The sequence below is a fragment of the Chiroxiphia lanceolata genome, chromosome 2 (genome assembly GCF_009829145.1).
Source record: "Chiroxiphia lanceolata isolate bChiLan1 chromosome 2, bChiLan1.pri, whole genome shotgun sequence".
NCBI classification, from domain to species: domain Eukaryota; kingdom Metazoa; phylum Chordata; class Aves; order Passeriformes; family Pipridae; genus Chiroxiphia; species Chiroxiphia lanceolata.
This window is the reverse complement of record NC_045638.1, coordinates 20806191-20826763: the sequence shown is the minus strand read 5'-3', so window position 1 is coordinate 20826763 and position 20573 is coordinate 20806191. Positions and strand designations below refer to the sequence as shown.

Below are 20573 nucleotides of genomic sequence, written 5' to 3'. Positions count from 1 at the left end.
CCTCAAAATTTTCCTGAATAATTTCAAAGGCCAGGGCCAAAAATGTCTTAACACCTTGCATCTCAATAAAACACTTAAATGTAAACAAAATCTGTAAACTGAGATGCAAAAAGACTCTTAATGATCCTTTTTTTGTTACTGTAGTTCTTTGATTTCAGTGAGTCTTTTACTGTAAGGTCCTTCCTTTCCCACTAATGTAGTACAAGAAAACTACTCATTATAATGAAGGCTGCGTGTTTATACCCAGCCTTAGGCATCAGCATCCATATACATGTACTTGTTAGAATCAAAGTTAAGTGGCATGAATGTCCCTGACATGTTCTGTCATGAAATAAAAAGGTTTTGTTTCATTTAATACAGCAGAATAAAAGCAAATATCTTTCTGTGCTAATGCTTGCTCTCACTTTTCATAGTTTTGTCAATTTGCAGAAGAAGAGTTTAGCTTCCAAGATGAAAAGACTGACAGGTTTCCAGAACTGCAGGCCACTTCCCTTTCATTTTGAAGTCAGTGGTAATTGCACTTCTGCGACCCTGGGAAAAATCACATTTTAATGCTGCCTAAAAGTAGCATCACATACTGACTGCATGAAATTCAGTGCTGGAAGTTGTAAATGAAGGTGCAGTGTAGTGTTAGATTAGGGCATATATGTATATATACAAATTGAAGCAGTCTACATTGTAGTTTGAATTATTGTCATGATCTGTATGACTTCCAGATGTTCTGAATTATTACTTTAGCATTTCAAAAATGAGAACTATTTATTGAAGAGACCTAGAAGAATTTATTTAATAAAATTAATGCACAGGGAAGCATTAAACAACGTGAGACACTTCACAGTGCTGGAAGTAATAAATGCTTTTTCCCTTTCCGCTTTTAAGCTCCTTGCAAGGTCCTTGCAAGGTTTCAAGAAATTAGGTTTGCAGCAACATAATCAGCATCTTTGAGCTTTCGTGCTGGACTAGCAAGCCTGAGGAAGCTTCAGGAAAAAGGAAAGCAAGTTAACTTTGTGGTTTTCTGCATTTCAAAAGTCCTTCTCCCTCTGCAACAAGTTTAACTAATTAGTCGAATTTTCAAAATTTGGTGTGGGTTTGCATTTGGTTTGTTTTGTTGTGTGATTTGGTTTTTTGGTTTGGTTGCTTTTTAATTAGAGTTTTGACACTTGATTCAGATTCTTTTTGCTAATGGCTTTTTAACATGCTTGGTGAACCTTACTATGTTTGAACATACCATGAAATAGGGACTATAAACCATGTTTTGACTGAATCATTGGATAACCATTTACTGATACTAAGATCTTGAGTACTCTTTCTGTGTGTCCCTTCAGTGAAATACAGTCTAGAGAATCATTAAAAATCTGTCAGCTTTAGTAGCTGAAATACCTCTGAAAGTAGATAGGAAATTGAAATAAAAGAAACCAAAGATGGCTAGATCATACCATTTATGGTATCAGAATTGCATTAAACCATAGAACATCATCTGTATTGAGAGATAGTACTTTACTGAAATTCATTAAAGGAATTTATCCTAATCTCATTGCACGAACAAACTTTTCTTGTATATACTAGTCAATATTCTCATATATGCTATCATAGGAGGTGAATTTTGTCTCAGTGTAGAGGTATGGATACCCATGTAGTCCTATAAGGGCATATGATGATGAGACAGCTAATATCAACCATCAGTTTAATCAGATTAATGAATCAACAGGACCAAAATCTAGAGAAGTTATTTTTTGTAACATGCAGATCGTAATTTTGAAGATTTTTTCCTGAAATTTTACTTCTACTGGTGACTCTTACAATATTTTATTAAAAAGTTCAAATGTGTTGAAATTACGTAGGTTCCCGGACAACTCAGAGGACTGGATTCCTCAGACCAAGAAGGCCCCAGATCAATGCTCTTTACCACCAAGTCTGTGGGATGTTTGTTGGAGGGTTATTTTGTCTGTGTGTTTTTTAAATGCTCAGATTTTTCACAGCCCTGTTTACTGCAGATTAATTCATGCTCCTGATCTTTTTTTCATTTAGTGTATTTCTCTAGCCAGTATTCTCAGCTGCATTTTTCGTATCCAGACAGTATAACCTATTAATCTGTCATGCATTTTAATTGGGGGAAGATTAAAATTCACAAAGTTAAACTGTAATTTAATTTAATTTAATATAAATAGTTTTTACTCCTATATCTCTACAATGATTTAGGTAAAAGGAAAAGATAATGTTGAGAGGTAAGCTGCAGTATAACAAAAGCATTCTGTATCTTTAGTTATCAGTCTTAGCTTTGTTACAGTTGCTTAACCAGCATAAGCTTTATATGATCAGGAAGAATGCCTCACGTTTGATGCTTTTAAGACCTTGGATCTGTCTGGATTCAGCATGTAAGTTTGTGCTCTGCTGTTTTTTATTAAGCTCCTTATTTTCTATGTAAATAGCACAAGAAGCATAATTAGTTTTAGTATGGAGAGATGATTGTTGTAGCATCATATGATAATTCAAATTGGAAGGGACTTCAGGAGGTCTCTAGTCCAACACCCAGCTCAAAGCAGGCCCAGCTTTGGGGTTAGTCCCAGCTGTTCTGTGTTTGGTCCAGTCAGGAGTCCAAAGATGGAAACTGCACAGAAGTTGTCTTGCAAGAAAATCTGTTATCTTTCTAATGCTGAAGATAATACTTACTGAATATAAAAATCTGATTTTCAAATGGATGTTACAAATGAATGTTCTGTTTGTAGATAAATGTATTAGGTCAGTTCTGCCATGCTTTTTAGAACAGACATTTATTTGCACTCATAAAACCCTCTGCATTTTTGCAGTATCTGACTGCTTAGCCTGCCATGTCCTTCCAGGTGTACACTTCTTCCATACAAAGCATGGAAGTTAGTGGACTATGACTCCAGCTGTAAGTTTTATCTTAGATGATTCCTCTCTTCTCCTCAAACTCTTTTTTTCGACTTCTATTAAAAAAAAGTCAGAATTCAGTGCAACTGTTTTAACTATAAGCTGCTGTAAATTTGCCTCTGATTTAAAGGGAAGAATAATTTTGGAAGTGCTTTAAAGAGATACCATTTACCTCAAGAATTAAAAAATTGTCTCAGAATTAATACCCAGCAAATTCAGCTTCACCAACAATATAGCAAGCTTCTTCTTAAAGCATACAAATGAAGGCAGTGTTACATTTTTTGTTTGGCAGAGATGGTTTCTTACTTAGGAAATTCAGGACCTTGATCTGTTTTATTAAAAATGGCTAAAAATGGGAGAAGATTTTTTTTTGGGATATTTTTTACTTCAGAATGTTCTTTTGATTAGATCTGACATTTGCTCTGCTCAGTACCACTGCCTTTCAAAGGAGACTGTGTTAACAGGAGTGTGAAATTCTGCGTTTCATGTGAAAGGATGACTGACAAGTGTTAAGGTTCGTATGGTTCAGGGCAGCCCTTGCTCAGGATACTCTCTGCCTGTTTGTGGGAGTAGAGAATACGCTAAACAGAGGAGATGAGACTGGGAAGGAAGAGGCTGTCTTTGAACGACAGGGAAGTTGGCTCGTTGATGTGCAAGTGTCAGTGTCTCTGGGATGAGTTTTCCAGTTTCAGGCCGGAGGGAAGGAGTGGGTAGAGAGTGCAAGTGAAACTGAGATTTCTGCTCCGGGGTGCACATGAAGAAATCTCAAGCAGCTCAGTTTTTAATAACCTGCTCGGTACTTTAGCAGGCAGTGGAAAGACCTGTGATTACATTTTTGAAAATCAAATCTGGTAATGTCCAAGTAGCTGCTATTTTTTGGCCCTATTCTGAGATGGATGGTTAGTGCTGCTCCCGAGAAGTGCTGACTGTACCTCATCTTGCTGCTGCTGCTGCTTGATTCACAAGCTAAATCAGTTTAGATCACTGCATATGTTTTAATTATATATTTCATTGTTGAATGTTCAAATATAGCTTTTGTATTTACGCTTTGAATTCATACTGATGACCACCTTTCCAGGTAAAAGGATGAGGCCATGGGTTAACTTTACCTTGTAGTTCTATTTTTAAGAGAGTTTATGAATGTTGACTGTTGGCAAGGTACTGGTTAGGCTCATGTAGAAGTACAAGGAGTCCGTCCTTCTTGTTTTATTGTTTTGGAACATTGAGATTTTCTGTGTCCATGATGAGAACATTTGGAAGAAATAAGCAGATGAAGCAATGCTACCACTCTAGCTGGTCCTGTGGTTCCAAGCCAGAATATATATTATTGACTGCAGTACAATGGGTCTAGAAGAAGGGCACTTTTTAAAACCCATCTTTTTCTACATCTTCCTACTGGTTACTGCCAGCTTTGTCCCTTTTTGTTTCCTGTACCACAACTTGTTAGAAAGGAATCATAAGACTATAACATCATAGAGTAATTATTTTCATCATTAAAAAAGAATTTGATGAGAATTTAGCAGTTTCACAATTACTTCATTTTCACAGCGTTGCACATTTCAAAAGACGTTGCTTGCAGTCCCCCAAATTTCAGACTCTGCAGGGGTCCACTTATTGGAACCTGTCTGGAAATAAAAGTCACAGTGATAAAGTGGTTTTTGTTACAACATTAGAAAATTCTGTCTAAGAAATTAGATAAATTTTTTGGTACTTTTATGAGAATTCTCTAGCAGCTTGCAAAGTGCATAGTTCTGTGGCAGCATGATGTTCAGTTCAAGTCTATTTGAATATAATTCAGACAGCTTGAAAATTTCTTTTGTTACCCATTGTTCAGAAAGATGTACAAGAAGGAAATAGTATGGAGAAATTTTAGCTCGACAGCTGTAGCCAGGCCATCTTCAGGAAGGATGCCCTGAAAATTGTCCCCTAATGCAAACTTCTCTAAACTTTTGTATGGCTGGAAAACTTACAGAAGTTCTCTGTGTTTGTGTGTTTCCCTACTAATTTTGCTGTCATAGAGTTCCATAATGCATACATTTTATTTCCATTTTCTGCCTGATAGCTCCAGCATTTTATACTTAGTGGGCTAATCAAACAAATGACATTGTTCAATACTGGGAAGAGATTAATGTGTTATATGTCTGGTTCTCTCCCCACTCTTAATACAGGTTTTTCTTTTGCAGAAATGTACCTGATAAAGCACAAACCAAAATGTGGGCCTGAGAAATATTATTAGGAGAATGGGTCCATAGTGCCGGTGATTCAGTCATCTGTCAGACTGATAAATGGATTAGTGTAAGAGGTGTTCCAGTGGGGAAATGCAGCCCATAGGGCTTCCAGATAATTATATTTAAGTTGTTTAGTACTGCTGGGAAGCAGCATCCAGGCAATTACTGAAAGCTTTGATGCAGTGTGCATTATTAGAGCGTGCGTTCAGAAACTCATTACCCTTTCGTGCTTGCGTTGGATGGATTCTAGGAAGTTGACAGGAAACAGAGATCAGGAATCAATAACTAGAAAGGCATTTTAGTTAGCTTCTGATCCATTTCCTGATTCAGCAGCTTCTAGCCTAGAGCATTTCATACAATTGCTGTAATATAAGGGGAAAATGTGACTTAAATATATTAATGACTGCATATGTATATATTCATTTTGTTTCAACGATGTGTAGCTGAAGTTCCACCCAAAGTTTCAAAAGGTCCTTCGGGGACAAACTGCTGCCCAAATCCCACGTGACATGTCCGCAGTGCCTACCATCTCTGTTCCTCCTAAGCTGATTGTAGTAATTTCTCCTAAAGCCTGACCTTGCAGCGAGTACTGATGCCTCCACAACATCAAGAGTCTTATTACCACAGTGCCTGTCGTACCCCACCTTCAAAATCTCTTGGAAATTACAGCTAGTCCAAACCAAAGCTGATGATATTGGCAAGACATATTAAACCTTGTTTAAGAAAATTATACTGGCTCTGTCTCTTTGCCGTGGGCTGCAATTCACATTATGGGTGCACATTGAGAAAACTCTACAGACTTTGCATCATTCAAATACGGGAAACAGCAAATCCTTTCACGTGGTGCTCTGCAGTTGGGTACCTCCAAGAGGTGCATGCTGACAGCAGCACAGTATTTGCACAACTGGGGGCCAAAGACTTGAAAGTTCATTTCTTAGGTTAGAATGACAGATCTGCTTGGGACAAAAATTACATGAATTAAGTGAAATTGTGTGGTTTTCTTTTTAATCTTGCACTCACTATTAAATCAGGTAATGGTGACTGTTAGGGCAGTGCAGAGGAGGCTGCATTTCTTCTTTTCTGTTTCTTCTTCTATGCTTTTGCCTGAGATACAGCTAAATAGACAAATGAAAGGATTACACTTCAATGCTTCTGAAGGGGATAATTCTTTCCCACCTACCTGCAGTATCACAGAATTAATAATTAAACTCCTTTTTTATGTTTCCATCACAACAGTCCTAGATGTGCTATGGGATTTGTTTCATGTTTTATAAAGTTCAGCAGAAATCTCATCAGTTACTGTCAAGAGAGAAGTTTGGGTGTGGGGTTTTTTTTGTTTTTAAATATGGACTTGTTAATTAGAAAAATGGCATTTGGTTTGCCTGAGAGTTGGTAAAATAAATGCTGTGCTATTTGATATGTGTAAGTCTTTGTGATAAAAAATTTTCAGAAATGCTGTGTTGTAGGCCACAGGACCCATGAATCCATAGGAGTACTGAGGAAATCCTTTTACAGTAGTAAGCATTTGCAGTCTTGGTACCTGCTTTGGTTACTGACAGCTAAATTTTCATAAATGCATTATTACCACTGAAAGTTCAGGCCTATCAAATAATGGTAGATAACTCATGTATGTCCTGTCTCTGAAACTATTACACATGTAGAGGGAATATCTACTACAGTCAGATACACAGCTGAAGCAGAAAAAAGCTAAAGCTGTTGAAGCACCCGTGCAGGCAAAGTGCTGACACTGGTAAATGATTTGGAGAGTTGATGTTGTAACTGTGTCTTCCAGTCTGGCTCTAAGACTGGTTGTATTGAGTCATTGTTTGGGCTGCTGAGAGTTAATTTATGTCTGAAGAAGCCTGTGTAAGAGGGTTAGCAGAATATAGCCAAATTAACGAGACTGTGCTTCTGAAATTCTTAATTTCATGATGTCCACTAGCTTTGACAGAGGTAGTTAAGATGAAACATGAGAAGTGTTTCCACTTGCAGTTTGGTTTTCCCTGGAGACACTTGCTTCAAAGTGACAGCCCAGGCTCTGTGAGCTGCACCTGAAAGACTGATGTATTCTGGGGAGAGGCTTTCAAATCTTAAGTATTTTAAGTTTTTGTGGGAAGAGATGGGTTATTTCTGAGGGTATTTTTGTTGCTTTGACTTAGATTTTACCATGGAGAAACTTTTTGCACTAGTACTATAATGAAGATTTATTTCAAAGTTGATTTTCTGATTTTTGACTGATTCATGACTTCGTTTCCTTCATCAAATCTGAGCATTTATCTATAGTAGATTTAAAATAAGAAACCCTTTCTTAACTTCCTTTAGAGGAAGCAGCTATGGGAGAATGATAGATGCATAAGTGTCGAAAGAGGGAATTTTTTATCATAGGAAACCATTAAATAGTGTTTATTTACTCTATAAGACCTTAGGGCAAATACATTACTATTCAGGGATTGTGTGGGTTTTTCTGAACAGAATTTGGAGTTCCAGTGCATAGGTACTCTGTGGAAACATAGTAGAGAAACCCAGCATGTTGTGTTGTGCTGAAAGTGGTGGTCTGCTCCACGTGACTGCAGTGTCATCTGTGATCCATGTACAGAGCACTTGCTGGTCATGCCCCAGGGGAGCCACAGCTGTGGTTATACCAATGACATTATATTTATATATAATGTAAATCCATAAAGAAACTAAAACCCTAGCACATCAGCATAAGTTTTGCAGATGTTGGAGTGTTCTCTTCACTCATGTGTACACTTTTTAGGAATTGCTTTAGAAAATACATTTTAGGTTATTTTTTGCAGATGGGTGGCATAATTATTGATGTCCTGTTAGAATCTTCTGTATAGTCATGGTTTACTATGAGTATACTCCCCAGGGATAGTTTGAAAATATTAAAGCTGTTTATCAATTTGAAAGAAAGCAAAATATTCGTGTTGTGCACCAGGTATTCTGCATTTCTTTCCCAGAGATATAGTGAAATCTCTGGAAACTGCTTTTGTAATTTAGTGTTTGTCGAAGATGGCCTGTTTAGCATTTAAACTTTCCAGTGCCTCTAAAAGCCAGAAAGGAGGGGGGATAATAAATAGTCACCCACTTAATGTTTTTTTCATTGTGAAACAGAGTTAAGAAGAGTAATGACACTGGTTTGGTTTCTCCTCATCTCTGTTGTGTAGTAAAAAGAAATAAAATTATTTAGCTGAAACTCTGCAGAAATAGTACTTAAATCTGCATATGAAGCAGAGGATAAATGCAGTGTTTCATCTATGGCCTACTAAGGGCAGCACTAAATTCATCCCTCCTTTAAGAAATGTCGCTTTATTGACTTCTTAGTGTAAATGGTGCTGTGGACACTGTGCTTGTTCTCTACCCTATCCTGGCTGGTGCTGTGGGGACAGGGGTGAAAGGCAACATTACTATTATTCAGTTAAATTGACACTTCTTATGTAAGAAGGGTGGTTGATAAGTTAGTTTATACATCAACTGCCTGCATGGGAGTCCGTGTCAGGGGTTCCCATGGTTTTGCTTCACAGAGGTTGTGTCCAGTGGAGTAGCTGAGAGAGATGCACAGAGATCAATGAACACGTTTGTACTGTTTAGTGCAAATCCAAAGTCAAACAATGTGTACCAGATTTACAATTAGTAAAAATGAATGATTTTTTTTAACTTTTATTTTTGGTTGCATTTCCTGGCAGCTTAGCCCAGCCCAAGGCATAGAATAGCAACAGCTATTATATAGCAACTGCTAGCTAAATTAACACTTCTGATATCTTTCCTTATCCCTTCCTTAGAGGATGAAATTTTTTAAGGTTGCTAACTGTGAGATCACTTCAATGTAACATAAAAACATTCTTGTTTTTATTTCTGTTTCTTCTCCCACTGTCCCTTTTGTAAGAAGCCCACGTTACTTGTGTGCCTAAAGTGAGGCTTCTGCTTCTTGCAGGGAGAGAGCTGGAAGCACACTGCAGGGCCACAGCAGCTCCTGGATTTTAGCTGAGGTGGAGAACTACTTGGCTAACCCACTGAAACACCTCTACAAGAAGGTTTTTCTGACCAGAAAGCTTACTACCTGTAAGGATGGGACTGGCATGAAGCGCTGTTTATTTATGGCTCTCTGCGCAGAGAGCATCATTTGTATTGCCTGCCTTTGGTCATACTGATGCCCTGAGTGACCCTTGTGAAGAGAGCTCCTGCTGCCACACTCCTGTGACTGAGTCCTTTCAGCTCATGGAGGAAAGAATAAGGTTCCTAAATTAGAAGCCAGAATATTTTCACAGCAGAACTTAGTCCACCTGTCTCTGGAAGGATAGCTGTAGTTCTCTGAATCATTGTCTATCTATATGAAACAAACTATCTATATAGTAACTTGTATATGACTGCAAGATATCTTGTATTTTCACAAAAACTCATCTTCTAGAGAAGTCCCACTAAAGCTTGATATCAATGAATGGAGAATCTCTGCATTCTCCTTTGGATAGCTGCGCTAATGGTTAGTCACGGGTGATAAAAGCATGTACTTTATTTCTCACTTAAATTTGGTGTCAGCTTCCAGATGCTGATTTGTTTTATGCACACCCTTTGCTAGATTAACAAGCCAGTTGGTACTTAGAATATTCTCCCAATGAAAATACTTAGATGCTGTAATTAGGTCATCATCTCTTTTTTTGGTGATAAACTATACAAGCTGAACTCTCCAGATACTTTATATTAACACTTTGCAGCTGTATTCTGTGATCTCTGGTGGTGGGGTTTTTTTTCAATTTCTTTCTAAATCGTGAAGACCTTATCCTATTCTGAGTAGCAATAGGTTGCAATACTAATATCACCAAAGAAAGTTTAAAAGAACCTTTTCTATCTTTGCATACTGTTTGTTTCAAAGCTCATTTTAGTACTTAATTCTGTATGAAATCAGATTTGAAGAAACTCTTTTGTTGTTGAGTAAAACCTTATGGGTAGGGGCATCTGCTAGCATGACCAGTTATTGCAGTCATCTGTACATGCTCTCACCTACTCATAAGGGAAATTTATATAACTTTTCAATGTCACTGATACTTATAAGTAATAAAATAATAATAAAGAAATTTTATCTTTTCTCCTCTAGGATGTCTCTTTCCTTTTGTTTTTCACTTTTTCAGCAGAGAGCTAGTATGAACTTTTTTAGCAAAAATTTGTCTGGCATGGTAACCAAGGCTGGTCTTAGGAAAGGATTTGATTAGCTCTTCCAGCCTGTGTTACCAGTGCTGCCTCCACTGATGCCTTCTGCCTGCTTTGTAGCAGCATGGGAAGATGAATAGCCTTTAAGTGGTCCTGTCATGGATAAAAACCACCAGGGATCCAGTTTGTAAGATTTGTAAACAGAACAAATGAAAACAAAATGACCCAACCAATTTATGAGTATAATTATGATAGAAAGTATTCACAGAATTTCTTCAATAACCATTCTTCCATCTACAGTGCTACAGTGTGAGTATCTGGTATTCTACAGTGTCCTTTAAACTCAATAAATCTTGCAGAAGCCTACAGTACAGATATTTTCTTGGTGCTTGACATGAGAGCAGCATCAGTATGTTAGATACTGTTGCATAGCATAATGTCAAGAGTATTGAATAGAGATAATTTTAATATAATAATACTCTTAGCAATTTCCCCATAAGACATGGAGAAGTTGTAACAGAAAAATCCTCTAATTGTCGCTTGGATTTTTAGATTTTGTATTTACGCACAATTATGCTTCTTGGGGTTTTTGTTTTGTTTTGTTTTGTTTTTTATAAACATAATATTCTCCACAGAAAAATGATATGGGAGACAAGTTGTGGATTTCCCAACCCTGTCAGTGTTCAATGCCAGGTTGGATGGGGCTTTGAGCAGCCTGGTCTAGTAGGAGGTGTCCCTACCCATGGCAAGGGGGTTGGAACTAGATGATCTTTAACGTCTCTTCAAACCCAAATGATTCTATCAATCCATAATTTAAAAAAAAGATGGGGTGGAGAGATAAGAACAGTCATCTCAGAATGCTATCTGAGATAGGTAATTAGATAGGTAGCCACACAGATGGAGATTTGTATGCATTCAGTAAACGAACGCAGAAAAACTATGGGCTTCTAGCTTATGTCTTGTTAATACTTTGTGATGCTTAAATAGCATTTATTGTCCCTTGTGTAGTCATTCACCTCTGATTGGAATAGATGTAACTTTCTGAAGTGAGTAGTAGTCGATTAGATGGTGTACTTGCCTCACAGAAAACTAAATGAGAACATGTTGTATGTAGTACTGTAGACTGAGAATTAGAACTGGATTTGTGAACGCTTCTGATTATATGTTTAAATATGTTACTTATTACATTGATTATATCAGAAAATGATACTTAATGTATAATTGTCATGGTTTAACTTGAGCTGGTAAATAAGTATCACACAGCCACTCACTTCCTCTAGCCATCCCAGTGGGATGGGGAGGAGAATTGGAAAATGATAAAACCCATGTGTTAAGATAAAGAATAATACTACTACTAATAATAATAATACAATAATGATTAAAGGGGAGATAACAAAACAAGAGAGCGATAAAACCCAAAAAGGACAAGTGATGCACAATACAGTTGCTTACCACGTGCTGACCAATGCCCAGTCCTTCCCCAAGCAGTGAGCAGCACCCTTCCAGCCAATTCCCCCCAGCTTTTATATGGGCATGACATTCTATGGCATGGCTGTCCTGGCCATGCTCCTTCTTGGCTTCTTGTGCACCTGCCCACTGGCAGAACATGGGAAACTGAAAAGTCTTTGACTTAGGGTAAGCACTGCTCAGCAACAACTGAAACATCAGTGTGTTATTAACATTATTCTCATACTTAATCCAAAATACAGCACTGTATCAACTACCAGGAAAAAAATTAACTCTATCCCCAACAAAACCAGGACAGTAATCTTAAAAGCTGTCAGACATTTGTGTGGAAGAGGATAATTAATTTTAAAAGTCTCCAATGAATATCTCATTTCACTTTACAACATTTAATTATTAGATTACATAGACAAAAATTGAGCATAAAACTTAAGGCTTGAACGGAGAAGTAGGAAGCTAGTCAAGATACATGGTGCTCAAATGGCAGAGGAAGTAAGAAATAAGGCTTTACTCATCACACTCGATGGCAGGCATGGAAAAGTGTGCAAATGGGTTTATTATTGCAGAAGAATGTCAGGCTGTCTTTCATGTCTGATTTTCATAAATGGTTGCCTTTAGACTTTCCCCAAAAAACATTCAAGAAGGTGATTTCTTTTGCCTGCTTGTTTCTTCTTGCTCAAAGTGGTGCTCAATCAGTTCCCACTGGAAGCTTTCTGAGGAAGCACTTTTGTGTGCATCCCACTGTTCAGAGGCAGCGCACTGGCATTTCAGTCCTGTGCTCAGCAGTGGTTCAGGGTGAATTGCTTGCTTTTGTTTTACCTGACCAGAGATGCTGAAAATTGTTAAGCCAAGTTCAGGATGTATTAGGATTCTTCCAGATTCCTGAGAAAGTGCACACCTTTGCAAAGTGCTCGAGTGCTGTGTGTCACTGGGGCTTCCCCTCACCTCTCTAAATCTTTCTGTGATGGGTGTTGGGTTTTTTCCCCTTCAGGTTCTGTCAAAGCTCCTAACTTGCAAGCTAGCACTTTGGTGAATGCCAAAAGCAAAAGGAGTCAAATGCTTGTGTTTTCATGAGGTGATGGACACCGTACCATCTTGACAGGTACCTTTCTCTCATTGCAGCCCTCTCAGCTGTCAGATGTGGTGATCTCCATGGTAACTCAAACCCCCAGACTCTTGACAGCAGCCTGCGAGGAGCAACATTCAGCAGCTCAAGGGTCTCACGACCAGGTAAGCCAAAAGGACTTGCTTAGTAAGAGCTCACATCCAGTGCACTATTTCCTGTCCAACTGCCTTTCAGGTTTTTCCCTGTTCAAGCCACCCAGGCAGTCCCTGTACATACACCAGTGCTGTCCTTTGTCCAGCTCTCTTGAACAGAGATATTTGACAGAAAGTCTGCGTTTATCAGGGTTGCTTTTTAAGCTACAGGTTGAAGAAGCAATGCAAAGAAGCACTGGGCAATTCTTTAAATGGTTTTGGTGTTCAGTAATTGCTAGGGTAAAAAAATTACTCCAAAATGCATCAGCAGTAAGATCAATCCTACCAGTGTACTGACACCACCAACAGTACTGCCTGTCTCTAACATTAGGCCTGAGCAATCTTATTCTCCTGCAATGCATCAGGGACTGTTTCTGTGTTTATGTAACATTCATTGGTACTCTGCAGCCTTTTCAAGTTGCTGCTGTGCTCTTTTCACACAAGTTTCTAAATCCCTCTCTGTGCTAATAGCAGCATGTGGGGCATTCTGGTTAATATCTTAAGAAGGTACAGACTTCTTCCCCTTTTTTGGTGAATTATAGAGAAAGAACAAGATCTTTGCCATTTTTGGGAAAGCAGTGCAGGGACTATACAGCTGTATTGACTATTACAGTACTATGAATGCTATGAACAGAAGTAGTATCTCTGGTGTTATGCACTTACATGTGTGGGAGATTAGTTACTCCTTTTTGTTATAAGATTTCACTGTCATTTGTATTGAATTGTTTCTGTGCCATGTATTTTGTGAGCTCTTAGTTTCTGTTCACTGATAACTATACAAAACGTTTCCTAAACAAGACTTTACAGCCTCTCTTGCCCGTTTCCTTGGCCACTGATACTTCTCTTGGCTCAGGTGTCCATGTGTAGGGTTGAATTTGTATTGCATCTGTTTCTCCAACACCTCCCAGACATGCAAAGCTTTTTGTCTGCCCTAGATTGTCCTTAACCAAAAAGTAACATGTCGGTGAGATGAAGTTTATTCCCCTACTAGGGCTCCTTCTTGCCACACATACCAGCTGCTGTTTTGAAGGCTAGAACACCTCAACTTCTCACCAGACATGTAGCCAATAATTGATCATCAGTCTTTTTGTTTTCTGTTGCTTTGAAGGTCAGACAGATCTCCAAGACCTCTTTCATGTCCTACCGAAACCTACAGCTGGTCTTGACTATCCAGAAATTTTGTAACAGGGAGTGAGTACATGCTTCAACACTTTTCCTCTCACAGTATCACTGAGACTTTCCTCTCTGCAGGAGAATGTCTCTGACCAATCTGGGGACAATGCAGGGAGAAAATGTCAGTTTTCAAAGAAAGAAGCTCCAGGAAAATGTCATAGATTCCTGGCATTAAATGTTATGGAGACTCCTTGTTGTATTTTGGAGATTTGTTAGGAGCAGCAATGCACATCTGCTCAGGCACATCTGTAATGATCATTTACCTGAATCAGTCAGAGGAAACCCAAAAGCAGAGAAAAACATTATGATTTTACAAAGTTAGTAATAATTTTTAGTGAATCTTCTTTTGTGCCTGAGAATGGAACACAGAAATTTCTTCACTCATGTTTTACTAGTTTAGTTGCTTGAATTAGACCAACATATTTTACATGATGAGTGTCAGATCACTTAGGTACGTTCCAATAGGTAGTCATCAAACTTATTTCCTCAACTTAGTTGTGACTTTTGAAAATCATGGCCAAAATCACTAGGCAGACTAACCAAAATATGTTTTAACAAAATTTAGTCATGTTAATTTTGTCCTATGCATTCTTATTGTCATCATTGTTATTGCTGTGGTGGGGGTGACAAGAGGTTGGCTTTATCGAGATGGTGTGTGATATGTTGTATAAATGCATTGGGAATTACAGTATTTTGACTAGAAAACCTTGTAAAAAGCAAGATGAAACAGAGAGATGAGGTGAAATCAGATGTCGAAAAATGAAAGGTTGGGCAAGTTCAGTTAGAAAAAGTAGGCATATGCACATGATACCTAGGAAGAAACAGGTCACCATTTGCTAGTTTGATGTTTATTGTATGAATTAGTTGCTTTGAATTTAAGAGCGAGATGGATAGGATGTAGTGGAAGATCCTTCAAACGTATCAGCGTATGAGCAGGTGTCTGTTGTTCAAGAAGCTTGCAATAGGTGCAGTTCAAGAATGTCACAAATGAAATGTGATAGTGCAAATTGTGACTGTTGTTGGTAAAAACATAAAGGCACAGATTAACATAAGAAAATATTCATAATTTTTAAAAGAAAATATTTCCAGAACAGTACTTTTTCAGAAGCATTCATTTGGTGTGATGGAGAAGAATGTTTTGTTGAGAAGAACATTGCCTTTTATTCAGGGAAAAGTACAAGAAATTATAAGAAAAAACTTGGCTTGCAGTTGCATGAGTTTGAAAAGTACCATAATATATGCATACTGTTTCTTAAAAACTTTTATGATTTTGTACAATTACTGATTTTTAGTGATTCGTTTGAATTTATTTAGAACTTTTAAAATGATACTGCACAGACAGAAAATACAAAGGCTTTCTGTATGTTAACAACAGTTGTTGGCACCTAATCCCACCAAATAATTTTATTGGTCAGTTAGATTTATGGACTAGAAAAATCAATCTGCTTTTAAACAGTGTCCTTTATAATTCTTGGGTTTAGTTAATAAGCTCTGTATTGATTTTGATTTCTAAAATTGCACCTGTGGGCATACACATGAACTATTCCTTCTGACTACTCAGCATTTACTACGCATAGTGTGGTTATTCTTGAAAGTCATATGGCACACTTTCTGTTCACTGAAAAATAGTGAACTGTTGTAATAACATTTTTAAAAATAGACATATTTAAAATAACATGGACATTCTTTAAATTTGCAGCTGTTTCATGGCTTTATTTATATATTCCCTGATGCTTTTCTTGTTACTTGGTGAATCATGGTTAACTGAAGTCTGATTTTATTCATGAAATATTACTTAATCAGTACTTTCTGGCCTATCAACCAAGTCAGAAAAAAGTATCGATCTAGCTAGAACATGAACTTGTCTCTTTTGCGCCTTACATGGTGCTGGAGAGATGAGGAAACTATTTCAGTCATGGCTAACTTCTGAGATACGTGTTTTGAGCCTTTCTTTTACATAGTACAGTTTTAAATTGCTGCTAGTGGAATAAGATTGTTGCTCTTTATTTTTTAAAATTTTTTCTCTTTGACACAGCTAAGGCTTCAAGGAAGTTTTTCAGTGATAGTAAAGAGGATGCTAACATTGCAAAATGAGATTGTAAAAAGCCTTATCCTTTGATTTTTAAATTAAGATGGTGATTAAGGCATAACTCAGACCTTTTAGGACTGGACTGTTTGATTTGTAGAGCACCTTAAGATGCCACGTTGACCATGCCAGTCACTTGAAAGTGCTTAGTAATAGATATGCAGAGTGGAGAAAAGCAGTTTTGGTTGTAATTGTTATTAATATATTTGGTTCACCTGGAGTGCCAGATTAAGTGAAAGGTGCATACCTTCATGAGCATACACCATAGCACAGGATAGGGGAGCATGGAGCTCTGCTTTGCCCAAGACTGCTGTCTGAGTTTGCTCAGCAGAGACTTCATGCAGGTGAACAGCGCATCTTCATCTACCCAAAATCTGCTTAACTTGTCTGGACAGAATTGCAGAAATTTGGCCAGGTCGGTGAATTCAGGTTAGGCTGTGGCACTCTTGGAAAGCTCAGGTATGTCCTTGGACATGTACCATGTAGTGTAGTACTGTGTGTGTAGTACATTCCAGAGACACCGTGTCTTCTGCAACCTGCCTGTAATGAGGGACTATGTATGTGCAGTAAATCTGCTGCTTCCCAAGGAGAATTAGGACAGTTTTCCTCTGAAGAAGAATGGGGTTTTCTGCTTTTTAAAGGTTGGTTCACTTGAAGCTTTTATTTTGTATTGCATTTTTTTTTTTACATCATGGTGTAGAAATGGAATTACTAAAGGCAGTATAGTTAAACATACTCCTAAATAATCTTAATGTCTCATGTAGCCATCCCACACAGAACCAGAACAGGTAATATAATTGTTCTTTCAGTAAGTTGTTTCTCTCTAAATTAAGCCATGGAGAGGTATAGGATCTGTATTTATATTTACATTTTTGTATGAGCTTGTTCCTAATACTGCTTTGATTTAATGGAACATGAATATAATTTATGGATAAACATACTGTTATATAGATAGTACATGCTAAAGATTTGTGCTCAATATACAGATTAACATCAGTTAATTTCAGAAGGAATTTCATCTTTAATCAGCCTGTGAACATTTTCACATGGTATTTTACTGTCTAATCTTCACTGTGAATCTGTAAATGAAAGAAATAAAATTATCATTTTTTTTCTCAAAAGTTTATTCAATATAGTGGTGAGAGTTAAGATATTTTTTTGGTGTGAACCAGAGATATTTTAGGTATAATTAATCAAAATGGAATTGCAAGCATGTCCTCACTGATAGTGTGTTTTTACTTACTCATGGAGATCACAGATTCACAGCTGGCCTCGTAACAGAGGACCTTGACCCAAGCTTGATTTTTTTCATAAATGTGATTACACTGACTTAGTAACTAAATTGTTGTAATGGCATATTTGGAGAGTGAGTGATCACCACAAAAAAAAGCTGAGGTGATTTAGGGTATTACAGATCCCACACCTGAACTGGAAGAGCAGCGCCCTTGAGTGCCTGACTGTTTCAGTACAAAGTCCATTTGCAGCTCTTGCTGAAGTCTGTTAAAATGGCCAGGATGTTCTAACTTTAAGGAATGCAATGAGAGATCAGTCAGTCTTCTGCTCTGGTTCAGCTGTGAGGGACAGTAAACTCCAGGTAAGGAGCAGAGGCAAATGGCTGCAGCACCCCTCGTTTTACACCGGTGCCACCGTTTGTGCAGTATGTTTCAAAACAGTCTTTGGGTTGACTTGGGTGGAGCCCACTCCCTTTGAATAATCCAACTTCCTGGAGTTGTATAATGCTGTATCTTCTCCTAATAAATGGTTCAGGAGATTGGGTTCAGGGTTAGTATGGATGGTACCTACTCAGGAAATACAGGGGGAACGGGGAAGGCACTCTTCCAAACAACATCTCTGTTGTAAAAGAGCAAAGTGGTTTTGCAATTTTTATTATATCTGAGATGGTTAACATTTTTGTATTGGTTGCTCCATGAGCTACAGTGTGATTTAGCAAGCATTCAAAGTGTCTGTAACATGAATTGTGTTTATCATCAACCTAAATCAGTTTAAATAAGCTTAGCTCATCTGATGCATGCATAAATTAATTTCCCTTTTATCTAGCCTACTTGCAGTCCTAATAAACAGACTAATCAATCATAGCTGCCTTCTTCTATAGCATGATTGTATATCTCTGATCAAGGAAAATGTAAAATAATTTCTCTCTAGTCCCTACTTAGATCCCCCCATAATCAAGGATTAATGATTTACCTTAATCATTTTTACATTCCTTGATAGAAAAAAAATATTTTTTTTTAGTTCGTGTGTTTAAAGGATGATTACATTCAACATTGTAAAACTAAAGAAGTATAAGGTATTTTTGTTTCTCCACAACACAGAAAAGAATGCCAGTCTGACTGAGAGAACTCTTTGTAAACACAATGGCAATGATACCATGTTTTGAAGACTTTGTCCTCTAGTAATGTCTACTCATTCTTTTTAGTTGTAGTTGGTTTGAGGCCACTGGCCCCTTTCTTTCTGATTCCAGCAAGTCCAGGACTCTGGCTAGGCATTTTTTCTCTTAATTGAAATATAAAGTGCCAAGCAAAACCTGAGGTTGGCTTCATGTAAGATACTAGAAAAAGCCCAAACTATTAAAACTTCCCTTTAGGTTATGGTTTGAGAGCCTCCTTAATGGATTAGCTGCATCCCCTTATTCCCACACAGAACTGAAACTGGCTGGCAGATAATACTTTTATGGTGAACTACTTACCCTATATATCAATTGTCTATGATCTTTTAATTATATACATTTATAGTATATCACACATTTCATTACTTTTGTCTAGCTAGGCAATTATGAAAAATGTGTAATATGTGAAAGATCAACTTGGACTTTATTTACAGTAGTATTTTGCAGCTGCTTGCTATACTTTTGCCTTCTAAACAACAAATTCTGCCTTTTGCAATTGCAAAAGGCATCAAGGCAAATTTGTGTTCTAGCTGGTTTATCTCTAAAATATGTGTTCAGAATATGTCCCACTAAGTGCATTTGACAAGATTAGAAAAACAGCAGTTGTCTTGAGAAGTATTCATACCATAGTAGTTAATGGCAATTTCTTTACTTCTAGTTCAGAAATAGTGTTCCAGATAAAGGTATAGCAAGGAGTTGCTTCAAAATGGTATGTAAATACCTCCTGAGCAGCCAAATGCTGCTTCTGGTATTGTAGCTTAAGGATGCTGCTGCTGTTTCTGCCTCTTCTGCTCAGCACTGACAGCAAACCAAAATTGGTTTGGAGAAATCTTGGTGTTGAACTGTAGCTGCTGGCTTTTATACAGAAATTGAAGCATACTGGTCCATATAACACAAACTAGACTTTAAATGAGCTAATCATCTTGCCTTGTTACTGGTAGGTTCAATGTTAAAGACTTGCTTAATATTAGAATATCTTCTTATGTCTGTAGAGAAATTAAATTCAGAAAATATGCTTATTTGTTCTTTGAGCTTTCAAGTTATGAACTTTGTTCCAAGAAAGATTTAACGTGAATATATTTTGACATGGAGATGAATCTTTTCCTCTGTGTTAAAAATTGAGCATCATCATGCAAAAATAATAATTCTTTTACTGGCACAAAAGAAGTGTGTAGTGCACATTTTTGAATAAACATTTGTAATATGGTGTTAAGCAAAAGTGTGTCTGCTTGTTATTTACGTGATTCCATTCCATGAATACAAATATTAAATATCTTTAGTCATTTGATGGTCAATAATATGCTTCAAAATTTGGCCTGAAATGTAAATGAATCCTGTGTTTTAAAAATATATTACTTTAGGTTTTAGAACAATAACTTCATTTTACATTGCAAGTTTCACGATTTTTTTTTCAAATTCTTTATTTTTTGAGTCAAAAGTTCAGCTGTGATAAAATATGACTAAGTGTAAACTTGGTATCTGATATGACATGAGGTCTTTACAGCCATGTTTTTACAAAACACTGGTTGAAAACCCTTCCAGATTAAATTATATCATTCCAATAATCTGTTCATTTCCTTGTTTTAAAGAACTCTAGCTTTATGTCAAGCTGTTAATCATAGTGAGATGATTCTGTTTTAAGCAATTTAAGTTGATAAATCTCAATGGAGTAGTAAACTGGAGAAGCTGTTTTCCCTCTTAATGTTTGTGTGCTTTTGATGTCTTTCTATATAGTGATAGATTTTCGTAAATTATGTGCTGAAGAATAAGCCCAAATATTTTAAATTTATTCTAATTAGATAATGTTTTGGAAGTCTGGTAATGTATAGAGTCTTTGCAAGCTCAAAAAATGAAAATTCCCCTCATACGTAGGTGTTTAAAACTATGCAAACATCATTTTAAAAAAAGTGATAAATGC

At 37.1% G+C, this 20573-nt stretch overlaps 1 protein-coding gene across 5 annotated transcripts in view; it reads left to right on the top strand.

Annotated features, from left to right (window-relative positions):
• Window positions 1-20573, top strand: part of TBL1X (transducin beta like 1 X-linked) — a 196067-nt gene that overhangs the window by 95287 nt on the left and 80207 nt on the right. For 4 of the 5 annotated variants that reach the window (XM_032679467.1, XM_032679464.1, XM_032679465.1 and 1 more), the window contains one exon: window positions 12855-12962. The gene's annotated coding sequence lies outside the window, so the exon portion shown is untranslated. Of the gene's footprint in view, window positions 1-9013; window positions 9113-12854; window positions 12963-20573 lie in introns of those variants that run through there. The other variant, XM_032679466.1, reaches the window with a different exon arrangement.